General features: G+C 37.8%; 1 pseudogene; it reads right to left on the bottom strand.

Annotated features, from left to right (window-relative positions):
• The window catches only part of LOC115283351, a 31598-nt pseudogene extending 14032 nt beyond the window's left edge, over positions 1-17566 (bottom strand).
• Positions 17567-17786: the final 220 nt, after the last annotated feature.

The raw sequence follows: 17786 nt of genomic DNA, 5'->3' as shown, positions 1-17786 counted from the left end.
TACAAAAAGAATTCCTACATATAAAAAAGATATAGACCTAGTAGCTGATGTTACAATGAGAAAGAGACATGAATGGGCCCTTTCAAAATAAGGATGCACAATAATAGATGAACATATAAATGTTTTTCAAGTTGTAGTAATTAGGGAAGTGGAAATTCAAAGTACAATTCTATATTATTACACACCCACTAGGACTACTACTAAAATACAAAATCTGACAACTAAAACATACATGTGTTCTAACTACACTCTTGAACACTACAGGTGGGAGTATAAATTGGTACAACTTTGGGTTATCTACGAAAGCTGACTATACTCGTACAATTTGATTTAGCAATCATACTCCTGACAATTTATCCAATAAAAAGTGGTACTTAACTGCACCAAAAGACATGCTCAAGAGCGTTCAAAACAGCAGTATTCACAATAGCCAAAGACAGGAGACAATCCAAATGTCCATAAGAAGTAAAGATGATAGTGAATCATGGTGTAATCATTTAATGGAAAACCATATGATAAAGAAAGTGAATGAACTACTCGCATGTGCAGTATTATGGATGAATCTCACAAAGCCAAACAAAAGTACCTATACCCAAAGGTCCGAAGGAGGCAAATTTAATCTATGGAGTCAGGCAAGTGCTCACATATCAATGGGGAGGGAGAAACTAGTGACTAAGAAGAGATAAGAGGTAGGTTTCACTGGTGCTAATAATCATTTCTTGACATGGCTGTGTAGGCATGAGCGTGCTCACTTTGTGATAACTCACTGAGCTGGGCAGCGACTTTTTTTTTGTACATTAGAGTTCAATAGAAGTTTATTAAAAATATAATTATAAAGTTAAAAAACAGGGTTTTGAGATGCTTATCTTATGATTATTAATAAGGACAATTTTCAAAGCAAATCAGTAGTGTTAAAAAAATCCAGAGAAGTATTTAACATATTAAAGCGAATTTTTAAATATTATTTGTAGTATATATGGACTAAATCACTACTTTGTAACTATTCTGATTTGAGTAAATTTGACACAATAAAAAGTAAAAACACTTTACTTAATGACTAGTTACTCTGTTTACCTAAAAGTAATAAAGCTCCATTAATTTTAATTATATTTTAGAAATCAGATTTTCCATTAAATCAAGCTGGCCTCTCTCATTTGCCAGAATTAAAGTTTGATGCATTTAGGTATTTCTACACATCATTACATGGTGAATGGAACCAACTCTGATAAAATTTAGACAAATTAGCCTGTCTATGCATTTCTGACATAAGTCATATTAATATTCCTATTCTTTTCTCTTGATTTACTCTTCTTTTTCTAAATCTTTGCCTATCTTCATGTGTACATCATTGATGTGTGGGAAACTGTTAATTTACCATTTTAAATGTCATGTTCAGATCATACCTAAACTTACTTGGCATTTGTTGACACCACAGCAGCTCATAATGGGAGACCCAACACTGAACAGAAAAGCCACAGGGCCTCGGTGATCACGTATTTAATATGAGGAAATGGAACTTTTACTTGTCAACATTTAAGGCTTAGCCTTTTGGATTGTGAGAGTGAGATATTACTCAAAGACCTTGTGATTATTCTTACTCCATTCTGTTCCAACCTATCTTGACTGAGAGGACTCAACCCTACCACAGTAAAATCTTGGATTGCGAGGACCTTGTTCTGTAACTATTCCATAGGAGGAGCAAACATTTCTAATAAATTTCAACATGAAAAACAAGCAATATCTTGCAATACAAACAGTACGCAACGCTGAATGTCACATGATCAAAATTGAGGCAATGGTTCTTGAAATTTGCTTTTATATTCAAGTGCTTTGAATTACACGCATGTTTCCAGAATGAACTTTGCTTGCAAACCAAGGTTTTACTGTAGTTGCTTCTATTACTGTAAACTTAAACCAAGGCACCCAGTCTTTTTCCAGGCTGAGTTCCTAAGGTATTCTCCCAAGCAGCAAAGCCAGTATGTGGATTATGTAAGACAATATAGATGAAAAACATTATTTGAAAACTCCACTAATGTGAGCAGCAAGGAGAACCAGGTCTATAGTACCTAGAGGCCTTATCAAGTATGCTAGTTTATGTTTGTCTTTTTGTACATAATTCAGATTCCCCAGAGGATATCATTTCTCTGGTTCCCACACAAATCTCTGCCAAACTTCAGCCTAGACTTCCCATTTAGGTTGAAAAAATTAGACAATGTTTATTCTCACTTTTCAATAGACACCACTTAAATGTGATTTTTCCTTTAATCATGTTTCCATTACCCTGGGGATCAGGACTCACTGCCAGTATAACAAAACTGGAACGTATGCAGTTTATCCTCAGTCTTACAACTCCACTTAGTCTGACCTTTACTGGGTTCTTCATTGCCTTCATTTCATGGCCAAAGAATGTAAATTATTCCATAGTTTTACTTATTTTTCCTTTTCTTTCTTCCTCCTCCCTCCCTCCTCCCAAACGTCAACCTAATTTCTAAGATTTATTTTGAATGTATTAAGTCACTCCTTTTAATTTCTTTAAGATAACATTTAGGCTATTCCTTTCTCCTATACTAGAGACTGCTCTGTTAAACCCCCTCTTATTATTTCCCATTCAATATTTCCCTTCTACTTCCCAATCAGCATTCTCATTATTAAAGTTTTCATTCCTCGACTTTTTTTTAAAAAATGTGTATTTTACACCCTAATTGTCTATCAGTGATCCAGTGTAGCAATTATCTAATTTAGGTTTACTGATATGTAACATATTTTAGAGACACTATTAGAAATGCATAAGCCACACTTTATTCATTTTAATCACATTTAACAAGTTCTAGATTCCCCTCTCCTTTGCAATATCAAAATGAAACCAGAACCTATTCTCAACTAATTGTCCTAATTCCCTTTTTAATGTCAAATTTTCACTACTTGGCAACTTACAGCCCTCTTTCTACACTGATCTCTTTGTCCTTATAAACAACAAATAGTTCTCTAAATGAATCCTAGCTTTGTCGTGATAGTAAGATATTTCAAGTTCACCTTTATTTCTTCCACCCCAAGCAAGAAATGCTTCCTCTTAGGGAAATATAATGGTTAGTCCAAAAACAGGGGAGGGGAACCTGGTGGTTCAGTCCATGGAGCACTAGACTCTTGATTTCAGCTCAGGTCATGGTCTCGCAGTTCCTGAGTTTGAGCCCTGAATCCGTCAGTGCAGAACCTGCTTGGGATTCTCCCTTCCTCTCCTCTTTCTCTGCCTCTTCCCTCCTCTCTCTCTCTCTCACTATAAAGAATTTTTAAAAGGGGGGGGGGGGTTGGGAAACAGAGTGCACAGTGGTTTGCTTTGTTTAATGACCTGAGTTTCTAGGATGACACCAGAGATTCCTTAGGATTTTTAAAAAGGGAGAATGGTTAGAGATTCGGGAATTCATATTGATTCTTCCAACTTAGTTCTACCTTGGACTTACCTTTATACTTTATTAAGAGAGCTCATTATATCACTGTAATTTTTCTCTTGTAAGTTACCATCTTTAGCGTTATCAAGTCTTAAATATGTCATGCTATATACTGTATATGTGATTCAATTACAGTGATTCTGTGAACCCCAGCCCTGCACTCCAGAAAGACTTTAAGTGTCTCTTCTTAAGTATTTTCTTTTTATTCATCTGGACATGTGGCCAAACTATCCTGAAGGTGGCTTGAAACCATTCAAGTCTACATGTCTACTATGTCAGCTTCACCTGAGACCAGCCTCTATAAAAAGAAGAAGAGATCCAAACTAATCCCAGAGGAACACCAAAATATTAAAGGCATACAGCAATTAGACTCAAAATCAAACCCATGCACTTAGTGGAAAATAATAAACAACTGAGTTGCAAGGTCTTTGCGTAAAATCTTCCAGTTTTCATTCCCATGAACCAAAATATACATCTAAACCCCCATGTTTGATTGAGATATACTATTCTAATCTAATTTCCTTTGTCTTAATCAATGTTCATTTGGGGCACAAGAATTCTAATGAACCTCAATTTTTTTAAATCCTTTAGATATATACTGATCACAAGTTTTCCCAGCCCAGACAAAAGGTATCTGAAAAAATCCAAATTAGTATTGAGAATTATCAGGAGTGCCTAAGTGGCTCAGTCAGTTTAGCATCTGATTCTTGATTTCAGGTCAGGTCATAATTCCAGGGTTGTGGGATTAAGGTCCTCATTGGGCTCTGCATTGAGCAGGGAGCCTGCTTAAGATTCTCTCTCTCTCTCTCTCTCTCTCTCTCCCCCTCACTCCCTCCCTACACCACTCCCTCCCGCCACTCTCTAAAATAAAAAACATAAATAAAAATATTAAGAATTATCAAGTGTTTATGGGGCACCTAAGTGGCTCAGCTGGTTAAGGGTCCAACTTTGGCTCAGGTCATGATCTCATAAGTGTTGGGTTCAAGCCCTGCATGGGACTCTGTACTGAAAGCTCAGAGCCTGAAGCCTGCTTTAGAATTTGTATCTCCATCTTTATGTGCCTCTCTTTCTCTCTCAAAAATAAGTAAATTAACATTAAAAAAAGAATTATCAAATGTGTAGAAAATCTACATCGCTTATTGTAAATGCCTATTATTTATGTCAGAAAGTTGACATATCATCTCATCCATCTAAGACACTTTTATAATTATTCTATAGTGACCCACAAGATTTAACTCAAAAAATACAAAAGCACAAATAATTATAGCACATTTCAGTAAGAATTCCATGAAAGGACCCAATTCCATTGGCCCATTTCCAGATTGGTTTAGCCTTCACAACACAAATGCTAAGTGCTCAGAAATCTACATCTTTAGGAAAGCTGACGGCTTATGTAGCCCTATGTTTCTAGATTTCCTTCAATCAGAGATGAAAATGAGTATTAGAACCTGTGTAAAAATGTAGAAAATCTACATCACTTATTACTTACAACTGACCAAAGTTGGAGAATTAGCAAATCTTCAGTCATCTGAAACTATCCTATGTACACAAGTTCACATAAATCCTTTAATATATGATACAGATTACATTTCAAATGCCTGTGAAGACTTTCCCACCTAACTGGAATTAGCGAGAACCTGTGTGATCTTGCCTCTCATTAACTTTTGTATAAGATTGTTCATGTTATAATTCCATCCCTATATGATGGGATCCTACTGAGCCCACAACGGACAAATCATTGCTCTGAGAACGAGGTCACTTGAATGCTAGGCTAAATGTAGGAAGGGAGGAGAGAAAAGCACTACTTCTCATTTACACATTTCAGCTCTCTACTATGACAGGAGGACCATCGTAGGCAATCTCAACTCTGAAATGCAAAATCCTTCAGGTCCAAAACTACTGGGGGAAAAAATATAACTCAGATATTCTAGGCTGGATAATGTTTTTTGTAACAATTTAAAAATTCACAAATTGTGATGATGGTTATTCATAAACTAACTCACAGACTCCACAGGTGTCTGTGGAATAACACCTCACATATTCTTAGGCACACCAAAACAAAACAAAAACAAAAACTAGAGGTGCCTCAGCAAATTAGACAACGTGCAAAGTATTACTAATTGCATGTTCAACTCAGTAATTTCACACAATAGCCTCAAAGAACAGCTATTTTGTTGATTTTCATGAGTTGTTCGATTGGTTGCTTTTTTTTCTCATCACAGTCTAAACCTGAACGTTACAGACATCATCTGAATTTTTCTTTTTCCATTGTTTAAACTGTGGCTGAACAAGTTTCTATTTCTGCCAGCTGAGTATAATTGCAAAGCCCCCATCCATCGCCATTATCGCCTTTGTTTTGAAGATAAATTCTAAACAAGTTGTGCTATTCTTCATGTCACAGCTTATTTGAAGTAATCACTATTTGGTATCACTACTTAATCTTTTTTTTTTTTTGCTTCATAGCTTTATTGAGATATAATTCATACACTGTATGCTTCACCCTTTTAAAAAGTACAATTCAGTAGCTTTTAGTATATTTACAAAGTTGTGCAAACACACTGGCTACTGAATTTCAGAAAATTTCCATCACCCACAAAATGAAGCTCTATACACTTTAGCAGTTGATCTCCATTTCGCCTCAAGCATCACCCCTGGGCTCTAAGCTACTTTCCAGTTCTACAGATTCACCTATTACGTGTATATTTCACCTGAAAGAAACCATACAATATGTGGTCTGTTGTGGCTACCTTCTTTTGCTTAGCAAAATGATTTCAAGGTTCATCTATGTAGTGTGTACCAGTATTTAGCTCCTGTTAAGGACCGAATAATATTCTATTGTACACATAGAACATATACATATTTACATATGTACATATATATATATATATATATTTTTTTTTTACTTTCATCAGTTGACAAACATTTTGGTTGTTTCTTTTTTCGGCTATTATAAATAATGCAGCTATGTGCTTGCATGAATATGTTTTTTTGTGGAGTTCTATTTTCATTTCTTGGGTACATACCTAATAGCGAAACTGCTCAGTTATATGGTAACTATATTATACCATAATGGTATAAGAGCAATGAAGAGAGTTCCAATCCTCAGTTCATCTTTAATTAGCAATTAAAACTAATCATTTTCTCATTAATAAATGTTGATTTCATTCAAATCAAAATACTAGTTGTGATTTTTATCTTGGGCATTTATTTCCCCCATCTCTTTTTTTCAGGATTAAAAAAAAATTCCAGTGTAGTTAACATGCAATATTATATTCAAGTGTACGATATAGTGACTCAAAAATTGCATATATTACTCAGTGCTCATCAAGATAAGTGTACTCTTAATCCCTTTGACCACCCACTCCCCCCACCCATCTCTGGTAACCCTCAGTTTGTTCTCTACAGATAAGAGTCTGTTTTTTGCTCTCTTTTGTTTCTTCAATTCCACCTACAAGTGAAATCATAGGTACCGTCTTTTTTCTGACTTATTTTGCTTAGCATTATGCTCTCTAGATCCAACCACACTGTGGCAAATGGCAAGATTTCATTCTCTTTATGGTTGAATAATATTCCACTGTATGTATAAGTATGCACATGTGTGTATACATATATGTACACCACATCTTCTTTATCCATTAATCTATCAGTGGATATTTAGGCTGCTTCCATAACTATAAATAATTCTGCAATAAATATAGGGATGCATATATCCCTTCAAATGTGTGTTTTTGCATCTTGGACCAAACACCCAGTAGTGTGATTATTAGATCATAGCGTAGTCCTTTATTATTATTTTATTTTTGAGTAACCTCCCTACTATGTGCCATGGTGGCTGCACAGGGTGGCATAATGACCCCTCAGGGCATGAGGGTTCCTTTTTCTCCAGATCCTTGTGTTTTTTATTTTAGCTTTTCTGACAGGTGTGAGGTGATATCTCCCTGTGATTCTGATGCGCATCTCCCTGATGATGATTGATGTTGAGCACCTTTTCATGTGTCAGCCATCTGTATGTCTGCTTTGGAGAAATGTCTGTCCCTGTATTCTGCTCACTTTTTAACAGGAGTATTGGGGGGGGCAATTGATGCTGAATTGTGTAAGTTCTTCATTTATTTTGGATACTAACCCTTTATCCGATATGTCATTTGAAGATACCTTCTCCCATTCAGTAGGTTGCTGTTTAGTTTTGTTGGTTGCTTCACTTCCTGTGCAGAAGCTTTCTGTTTTGATGTAGTCCTAATAGTTCATTTTTGCTTTTGTTTCTGTTGCCTCAGGAGACTTATCTATCAAGATGTTGCTATGACCAATGTCAGAGAAATGATTGCCTGTGCTCTCTTCTAGGGTTTCTATGGTTTCAGGTCTCACATTTAGGTCCTTAATCCTTTTGAGTTTATTTTCTGTATGGTCTAAGAAAGTGATCCAGTTTATGCTTTCACATGTAGCTGTCCAGTTTTCTCAACATCATTTGTTGCAGAGACTTGTCTTTTACGCATGGGATATTCTTTCCTGCTTTGTCAAAGATTAACGGGCCGTATAATTAAGGGTTTATTTCTGAGCTTTCTATTATGTTCTATTCATCTATATATCTATTTTTGTGTCAATACTATTCTGATTGTGATAGCTTTGTAATATAACTTGAAGTCTGAAATTGTAATACTTCCAGTTTTTTTTCTTTTTCAGGACTACATTAGTTACTTGGGTCTTTTGTGGCTCCATACAAATTTTAGGATTGTTTGATCTAGTTTGGTGAAAAATGCTGTTGGTATTTTAATAGGGATTGCATTAAATCCATAGATTGCATTGGATAGTATAGACATTTTAATAGTATTGGTTCTTCTAATCATGAACATAGAACATCTTTCCATTTCTTTGTGTGGTCTTCAATTTCTTTCATCGATGTTTTATAGGTTTCAGAGTATAGGTCTTTCACCTCTTTAGTTTATTCCTAGGTATTTTATTATTTTTGGTTCAAATGAAAATGGGATTGCTTTCTTAATTTCTCTTTCTGCTGACTCATTAGCATATACAAACACAATGGATTTCTGTTCATTGATTTTGTATCTGACAATTTTACTGAATTCATTTGTCAGTTCTAGTAGTTTTGGGGAGAGTCTTCCAGGTTTTCTATATAGAGTATCATGTCATCTGCAAATAATGCACATTTTACTTCTTCCTTATAGATTTGGATGTCTTTGATTTCCTTTTGTTGTCTGATTGTTGAGTCTAGGGCTATCAGTACTATGTGGAATAAAAGTGGTGAGAGTGGACATGGCTGTTTGTTTCCTGACCTTAGGGACAAAGTTCTCAGTATTTCATCACTGAGATGTTAGCTGTGGGTTTTCCCATATAGGGCCTTTATTATGTTGAGGTATAATCTCTCTAAACCCAGTTTGTTGCAAGTTTTTATCACAAATGGATGTTATACTTTGTCATATGCTTTTTCTGCATCTACTGAAATGAGCGTATGGTTTTTATCCTTTCTCTTATTGATGTCTCATGTTGGCTGGTTGTGAATATTGAACCACTCTTGCATTCCAGTAATAAATCCCACCAGATTGTGGTGATTTTTGTAATGTATTGTTGGACTCAGCTTACCAACATTTAAAAAAATTTTTTTTGGTCTTTGAGAGACAGAGTGAGTGGGGGAGGGGCAGAGAGAGAGGGGGAGACACAAATTCTAAAGCGGGCTCCAGGCTCTGAGCTGTCAGCACAAAGCCCAACTTGGGGCTCAAACCCACGGACTATGAGATCCTGACCTGAGCCGAAGTCAGACGCTCAACTGAATGAGCCACCCGAGCGCCCCTCAGCTTACCAATATTTTGTTGAGGATTTCTCCATGTTCATCAGAGATACTGGACTATCGTCCTCGTTTTTTGTGGTGCCTTTATCTGGTTTTGGAATCAGGGTAATACTGGTCTCATAGGATGAATTTGGCAGTTTTCTTTCCTCTTACATTTTTTAAGAAATTGGAGAAGAATCAGTATTAACTCTTTTAAAAACTGTTTTGGTAGAATTCACCTGTGAAACCATCTGGTCCTGGAATTTTGTTTCTTGGGAGTTTGTTGATTACTGACTCAATTTCACTGCTGGTAATCAGTCTGTTCAAACTTTGTATCTCTTGCTGTTTCAGTTTTGAGAAGTTATATATTTCTAGGAATTTATCCATTCTGTCTACGTTGGCCAGGTTGCTGGAAGACAGTTTTTCATAATATTCTCTTACAATCCTTTTTATTTCTGTGGTGTCAGTTGTTATTCTTCCTCTTTTGTTTCTGATTTTATTTAACTCCTCTCTTTCTCTTTGAAAGAGTCTGGCTAGAGGTTTATCAATTTTGTTGATCTTTTCAAAGAACCAGCTCATGGTTTCATTGGTGTATTCTATTTTTTTTCTTAGTTTCTTTATCACATTTATTTCTGCTCTAATCTTTATTATGTCCTTCCTTCTGCTGGATTTGCAGTTTGTTTGCTCTTCTCTTTCTAACTCCGTTAGGTGTAAAGTTTGGCTTGCTTGAGATTTTTTTTCTTGCTTCTTGAGGTAGACCGCTTTTGTTATAAACGTTCCCCTTCAAAACTGCTTTTGCTACATGCCAAATATTTTGGATTGTTTACGTTTTCATTTGTTTCCATGTATTTTTTATTTCCTCCTTGATTTCTTGGTTGATTCACTGTTCAGTAGCATGCTCTTTAACCTCCATATATTTATGTTCTTTCCAGATTGTTTCAAGTGATTGATTTATAGTTTCATTGCATTGTAGGGAAAAAAGATGTAGAACTCCAATCTTTTTGAAATTCCTGAGACTTGTTTTGTGACCTAATATGTGATCTATTCTAGAGAGTCATCCATGTGCACTTGTAAAGAATGTGTATTTTGCCGTTTTAGCATGAAATATTCTGAATATATCTATTAAATCCACCTGGTCCAGTATGTCATTCAAAGCCACCACTTACTTGTTCATTTTCTGTTTCGATGATCTGTCCGGTGATAAATGTTGGGTGTTAGTTTCCTACTATTACTGAATTAATAATGACTGGTTTGTGTTTGCTGTTACTTTATGTATTTGGGCACTTCCCTTTTGAGTGCATAAATATTGACAATTATAATGTCTTCTTGTTAGACAGTACACTTAATGCTTATGCAGTCTCCTTCTTTGTCTCTTGTTACAGTCTTTGTTTTAAAGTACATCTTGTCTGATGTAAGTATTGCAACTCTGCGCTTCTTTTTTTGCATGATAAATGCTTCTTCATCCCCTTATTTTTTTTTTAAAGTGTATTTATTTTGAGAGAGAATGTGAATGGGGGAGGTACAGAGAGAAGGAGACAGACCCAAACAAGCTTGGTGCTGTCCGGAGAGAGTCTCATGTGGAGCTCAATCCCATGATCCATGAGATCATGACCAAAGCTGAAACCAAGAGTTGGCTGCTTAAATAACTGAGCTACCAAAGTGCCGAATTTCCTTTTTTTTAATTTTTACTTATTTTGAAAGAGACAGAGAGAGTAAACAGAGGAAAGGCAGATAAAGGAGGAGAGAGAGAATCCCAAGCAGGATTTGTACTGTCAGCATAGAGCCCAAAACAGGGCTTGGTCTCATAAACCATAAGATCATGATCTGAACCAAAATCAAGAGTTAGACACTCAACCAACTGAACCACCCAGGCACCCCTCCCATATTTTCAATCTGAATGTGTCTTTAGCTATCAAGTGAGTCTCTTGTAGGCAGCATTTAAATAGGTCTTTTTTTGTTATCCACTCTGTCACCTTTTTGTTGTTGTTGTTGCCCTTTGCCTTTTGTTTGAAACATTTAGTCCATTTACGTTCAAAGTAATTATTGATATGTATGTAATTATTTCCACTCTGTTATTTCTTTTTGCGGATATTATCTGTTCCTTTCTTCTCTTGCTCGCTTCTCTCATCATTAGTTGTTTTCTCTTACTAATATGCTTGGATTTCTTTCTCTTTATTGCTTGCATATATATTACTGGGTTTTGATTTATGATTACCATCATATTTGTATATAACATCTTCTGCATAGAGTAGTCTACATCATGTTGATGGATGCTTAAGTTTGAACCCATTCTTTGCTTCTCACATTTTATGTATATCGTGTTATACTTTACATCATTTTATTTTGTGAATCCCTTAAGTGATTTTTATTGATATACTTATTTTTACTACTTTTGTGCTTCTTACTTTTCTCACTCTTACTTACAATCCCTGTTTTCCACTCAAAGAGTTCCCCTTAACATTTCTTGTAGGGCTGGTTTAGTGATCATAAATTCTTTTAACTTTTGTCTGGGAAACTCTATCTCTCCTTCTATTCTGAATGATAGACTTTCTGGATCCAGGATTCATGGCTGCAGATTTTTCCCTTTCAACATTTTGCATATATCATGCTACTGTCTTCTTACCTGTGAATTTTCTGTTGAACAATCCACTAGTAGCTTTAGTGGGTTTCCCTTGTATGCAACTTTTTTTCTACTACTTCTAACAATTCCTTATCACTACTTTTGCCATTTTAATTACTAATGTGTCTTGGTGTGGACCTCCTTAGGTTAATTTTGTTGGGGGAATCTCTGTGCCTCCTTGAACTAAATTTGTTTTCTTCCCCAAATTTACACAGTTTTCAACTATTATTTCTTCAAATGAATTTTCTGTCCCATTTTCTCTTTTTCTGGGATCCCTATAATGTGAATGTTATTATGCTTGAAGGAGTCACTGAGTTCCCTAAGCCTATTTTCATTTTGCATTATTTTTCCCCCTCTCACTTCTTCAGCTTGATTGCTTTCCATTACTCTGTCCTCCAGGTCATTGATTTGTCCTCCTCCTTCCAGCCTACTACTTTATTCCACCTAATGTATTTTTATTCAATTACTGTGTTCTTCATTTCTGATCTTTTTAATCTCTTTGTTAAGGGTCTCACTGATGTCCTCCACTCTTTTCTCAAATTCATTGAGTATCTTTATAATTATTACTTTAAATTCCGCATCAGGCATATTATTTATCTCCATTTCACTTAGGTCTCTTGCTGTGATCTGTTCTTTCATTTGGAACATATGCCTTTGTCTCATTTTGTCTAACTTCGCGACTGTTTCTGTGTGTTAGGAAAGTCAGCTAAGTCTCTTGTTCTTTCAATTAGTGGGCAGGGCACACACTTTTCACAGCATAGAATTGGTCCTCTTCCGCAGGGTACATGCAGCTGCCACCAAGCCTGGGCCAGCCAGAGATGCTCCATAGAGCAAGTGCAAATGTGATGCCTACAAGTTGTGCATGCTCTTCCTCTTCCACAGGGCACACACAGTCTCTGCCAAGACTCATTCAGCCAGGCTGCTCTGCAAAGTATGCAGGTGGAGCACACAGTTTTAAGACACGATGCACGTTCTCTGCAGGAGGTGACCAGCCACCACCTCCACTGAAACTAAGGCCCCACAAAGCATCCTGTTCATAGACTCAATGTTGGCAAGGTTTGTGCTGGTCTTCCGGGGAGAGGGGACTCCAGAGAGCTGGGACTGAGGTAGGCCTGGCTGGAGGGAGTGGGGCATGCATGGTATAAGCAAATTAAGCAGTAAAGGCCAGCACCACGTGGGTTCCCACAGGTGTCTGAGTGTTTATGCTGAGGAGAAGGGGAAGGAAATGGGGCCTCCCAGCTCCTTTGTTCCTGGGAAAAGTCCCTCTGGGAACTCAGATTACTAAATAAGTCTCCCTCCAGTGTGCCCCCAGTGTTTTTCAAACTGCTGCTTCTATGTTGTATCTTCCAGGACCATTTTGTTGTGCTGTCTTCTTAAATGTAGGCCATCTGTTTCCTTTAGCTCTCTGCCCTGCCAGAGCTGAACCTGCTCATTTTTTTTTTTTTTGAGCTTGCTCGTTTTTAAAGGTCTAGGCTTTAAGTCCTGCTGGTTCTAAACACTCATGAAATTTGGTCCCTCTGGTCTTCAAAGTCAATGTTATGGGGATTTGTCTTCCTGGTGAAAGCTCCTCAATGTGATACTGTTTCTCTCCCTGCTCTGAACCCATGGCTCCCTACATCCAGCTGCCAGTCCCATGGGGTTTAGCTCCCCACCACATTCCCACCCTTCCTACCCTTTTCCATATACCCTATTCTCTACATTTAGGTTGGAAGTTTGTTCTGCCAGTCTTGGGGTCATTTTGTGGGTTTACACTAATGTGACTGTTACCTAGTGGCATCCGTAGAACATGGTGATCTTAAGGTCCTCCTACTCCACCATCTTCCAGGGAAGTCTCCCCTTTTTAGCTTTTAGAGCATGAAAATAGAGCCATAATTTTAATGCATATGGCTTAATGCACTCATCCAGACTTCTTGGTGCTTCTCGCTCTCACAATCCAGCCTCACTCAAGCAGGCTTTCAACCCTCCTTTCTCCATCCAATTACTATGGCTCTCTTAAAGTAATAAAGAACTATGAGGCTCATGATTCTTAGCAACATCAGGCTTTTAGAAGTTGCATAAATTATGATAGAGAAACACTGAATGTTCCAGTTAGTGATGAATTTCAAATCACTGGGTCTATAAACACGGATTCATAGTTTAAAGTATACTCTGTCACTTTGTCTTGTTTATAGATGCTTATGCTCACATTCAATATGAGGCCTCAGAACCTTGATCTCAGTAACAATTGTTCCTGTTGTTTAGAGCTTGTTTCGTACTACTATAAAAATAATGCCACTCAACAAAATAACTGCTGCTTACTAGGGTTCCTTTGTTTCCCTTTTAATACTCAAAGGGAAATGCTGCAAGACTGATATTCATTTCACATTTTTATATTCCTGCTCACTTTTAGCCCAACAGACTGCCTGAGCAAAGATATCAGTGGCACAGTTTTAACCACATAAATTGGATTACTGCTGCTCTTTATTCATTCGGCCTAGGCAGCATAATCTGGACTGTTTTTCTGGTGCTTATTATCTGTGGAAAAGAGGCTAAATGGCAGAGTATTTTTCACCCTTTCAGCCAGTTGAGCCACAAATATTTTTGATTCTGAACAAATACTTTAGTTTTCCATCCAAATTTTCAGACTGGCCCCCTTGCTTCTAGTGTTACTAATCAACATCTGGGCCAACAGAGAAATTGTGCTTCATGCATGCAAACTAAATCACATTCATTTAGTCTACAAAGAATAGAACTATGTTGATGCCACAGAGATACTCCACTTATTAAGCAGGTCCCTTTGCACCTGTTTGGTGATTAACCCAATTTAAACTAGGCTCTTCACTAAATATTAATGGACTTGGGTAGGCAAAATTTTTCAAATCCTTGGCACCTTCAATAAAGGAGTCCTCAAAGAATTTTATAAAACATTAGCACATTTAGAGTATCCTAACTGTGTATGTGCTTAGTGTCCACGTTGTTGAGGAAAGACAAGCAAAATTACTTTAACATCAATTTTAACCAGAACAGAGAAATTAAAAATGTGAATGCAATAGATAAAGGAAGAAAGCTGTCAAGGACAGAAGGATTTTATGGTCGTCCCCACTCAATAGGAGTGCTCAATACTGGCTACGTATTACAATCATGAGAAGAAGATTTTTATCATGTGAACATTTACAACAGTATTCAGTATGTACATTCCAGGGACGTTATCCTTCAATAAAGCATTAAAATACTTAATAATCAAGGGATGGGGACTATCCCAAATAAGCTGAAATCTAATAACTGGGCGACGAGAGGTGGTTTTCAGCACTTAGCGACCTGTAATGTGCATGCCAATCACCTCAAGATCTTGAAGTGCACCGTGTGATTCAGTAATTCCAGAGTATGGCCCATGATTTTGGATTTCTAATAAGCACTCTTGTAATTCCTACAGTATTCCAGCAATCATGCCTTGAATGTTACCAAGAGTTGCACAGGCCTCAGAATTCCCTGAAGGGCTTGTGAACCAGAGTGCTGGGATGGGACCTAAGAATTTGCGTTCCCAGGTGGTACTGATGAGGCTGGTCTGGGAGCAAAGTTTGAAAACCAGTGCTCTAGGCCACATCCAAACCCTACCCTGCAGAAAAATCAAAGTTATGAAGACACAAAAATAGCTCTCATAAAGTAAAGATACTAAAGGAGGAACCCTCTGAAATGCATTAACTCACCCAGCATATACCTTTAAACATATTATCAGATTTCCTATACACATAAAATGGAAGCTTTCGTTTGAAGCAAAGTTAACACCCTGCTGGTAACAGACTGTTCCAGGGGTCAGATGAGAAGGGAGGGAGGAGCAGAAGTATTAAAAAGGAAACACAGTACTTAGGAAAGCACAACGTGTGTCAGTGAACTCTCCCAGTGAAAACAATAACAATAACAAAATAAATATGTATTTATCAGTTCCTTGCACTCGCTCATTATGCAGCCAACTGTTCTCAACAATCAGCAATATGTAACCACCTGCATTAGGCTTAGTCAGAACTGACTGCCAGTGAAGTTCAGAGGCGTGTGTGGCATACAGGCTCTTCCCTCCTGCTGGTAACTTGTATCTGTATTTGCTGAAATCCTAGATCAGGAGGAGCTGCTCAATAAATGTTAATATTCTAGTTTCTGTTTTACAACTGCCAAGTGCTAACTGCATGGGCCCCATAATTCATTTCTGCACATACTTCCCGCGTTTCCTATCCCTCACCCATGTAGAACTTTAAAAAAAGAATTTGCTCATCTAGCTGACCCCAAACTGAAGAGACCCTTTTATCCGATGTGACCATTTCCCCAGCCTTTGCTCCTTCTTTGAACCCTAAACCTGATGCCACCTTTAATCTGACCTGATGTTCTTCTGCAGCCAATCTGCTCATGTTCAAGTTAGGTATAGGGTCCACCTACGCCACTGACTGAATGCACACGTCCTGAATTCTTGTCTGAGGCGGTTCGAAGTGTTGTGAGTTTCTCTGTCGCTCTTTCATCCCTACAGCAAGAAGTAAAGAATGCCTAAAATGATAAAACTGCAGTAAGGATGCCCAAAGTTGCAACACACTGGCGTGCGTCATCAATACAGACGCTGTCCCAGATGTCCCTCCTGGGGGAAGAGGGGAAAGAAGAGCCAACAGACCTGCGGAGCACTGTGATGTGAGTGCAAACACTTCATGTCTAGATCCTTCATAACCAAATATAACATAGCACTGCCTAACTAAACAAAAGAGATTAGCCCTAAATTAGTGGTTCTAAATGGGGGGGGGTGCATCCTACAGGGGATAGTAAGTAATATGGTTTGGAGATAATTCTGTAGGTCGCTACTAGGGGTATACTCCTGATGTCTGGTTAGCAGAGACCAGGGATGCTACTAAGCATCCTACAAGTGGGCCTACAACAAAACTATATCCAATGCAAAATGCTGGGACCTGTCTTAAATCGGTAATATTTGCAGGAAATATTTTCCAAGTTTATCTGTGGTTCTTAAATTTTCTTTGCAGTAGGCTTTCTGAAGTACACAAAACTTCTCTCATATGGTGTGTGTGTGTGTGTGTGTGTGTGTGTGTGTGTGTGTGTGTGAATTTATTCCTACTGAAGGAACAATGTATGGTCCTAACAGATTATCTGGGAAACAGAGGCTATCCCAGCTAGATGAGCCAGCCCAAGAGTAAGGTGAGACAAAGATGATTTTTATGACCAAAGACGGGGGGGGGGGGGGAATCAAGAACATTCCTCTAGTAGAAGTTAAAGTAAAAAACAGTTTCATATGTTTGACATGAATTTCAGACCGAAGACCATTCACTCAGAAGACAATGTCTCTCTGGCCAAAAAGAAGAAAAGGAAAAGAATGCCACATGGCAGGAAATGAGTAAAGAAAAAACTAGAAAACACCATGAATACCTCTGACTTTGGAACAATTGCAGGGGGAAAGAGGATAACTCTGTCAGAGCACTTTTTTTCTCTCTGAAGACAATTTCAGAGATTGCTCTAGGGGGACAAATTCACCATATAGAGAAATTTCTGGCAGGGCAGTTACAGAGACCCATCTTTGGAAGGCAATCAGGATCATTCTGATGGAGAGAAGCACTTCTTGGAGTTAGGAGGTTCCTCTAATGTAAAAGAGCCAGTAGCAGAGGTAAAGATAGGTTACAGGAGAGAGGCACCACTGCAGAGAACCACTTTTACACTGGCATTTGGAAATGGCGCCACACCTGCGAAAACCAGTGACATGCAGGCGATGTTGTGGATATCTACTGCTGAGCAAAAAGACACCCCAGATTTGCGTCCCTTAAAACATTTACTCTCCTCATGAATTTTCAATCTGGGAAGGGCTCAATTGAAGGAACCTGCCTGCTTCCCACAGCATCAGCTGGGATGGCTCCAAGACTGGGATCTGGAATAATCAGAAGGCTTGCTAGCCCCCAGGCATCTGGAGGCTGATGCTGGGAAC

Source organism: Suricata suricatta, chromosome X, assembly GCF_006229205.1.
Source record: "Suricata suricatta isolate VVHF042 chromosome X, meerkat_22Aug2017_6uvM2_HiC, whole genome shotgun sequence".
Taxonomy (NCBI): Eukaryota; Metazoa; Chordata; class Mammalia; order Carnivora; family Herpestidae; genus Suricata; species Suricata suricatta.
The sequence above is the reverse complement of the archived record's forward strand: the minus strand, read 5'-3'. Positions and strand labels throughout refer to the sequence as shown.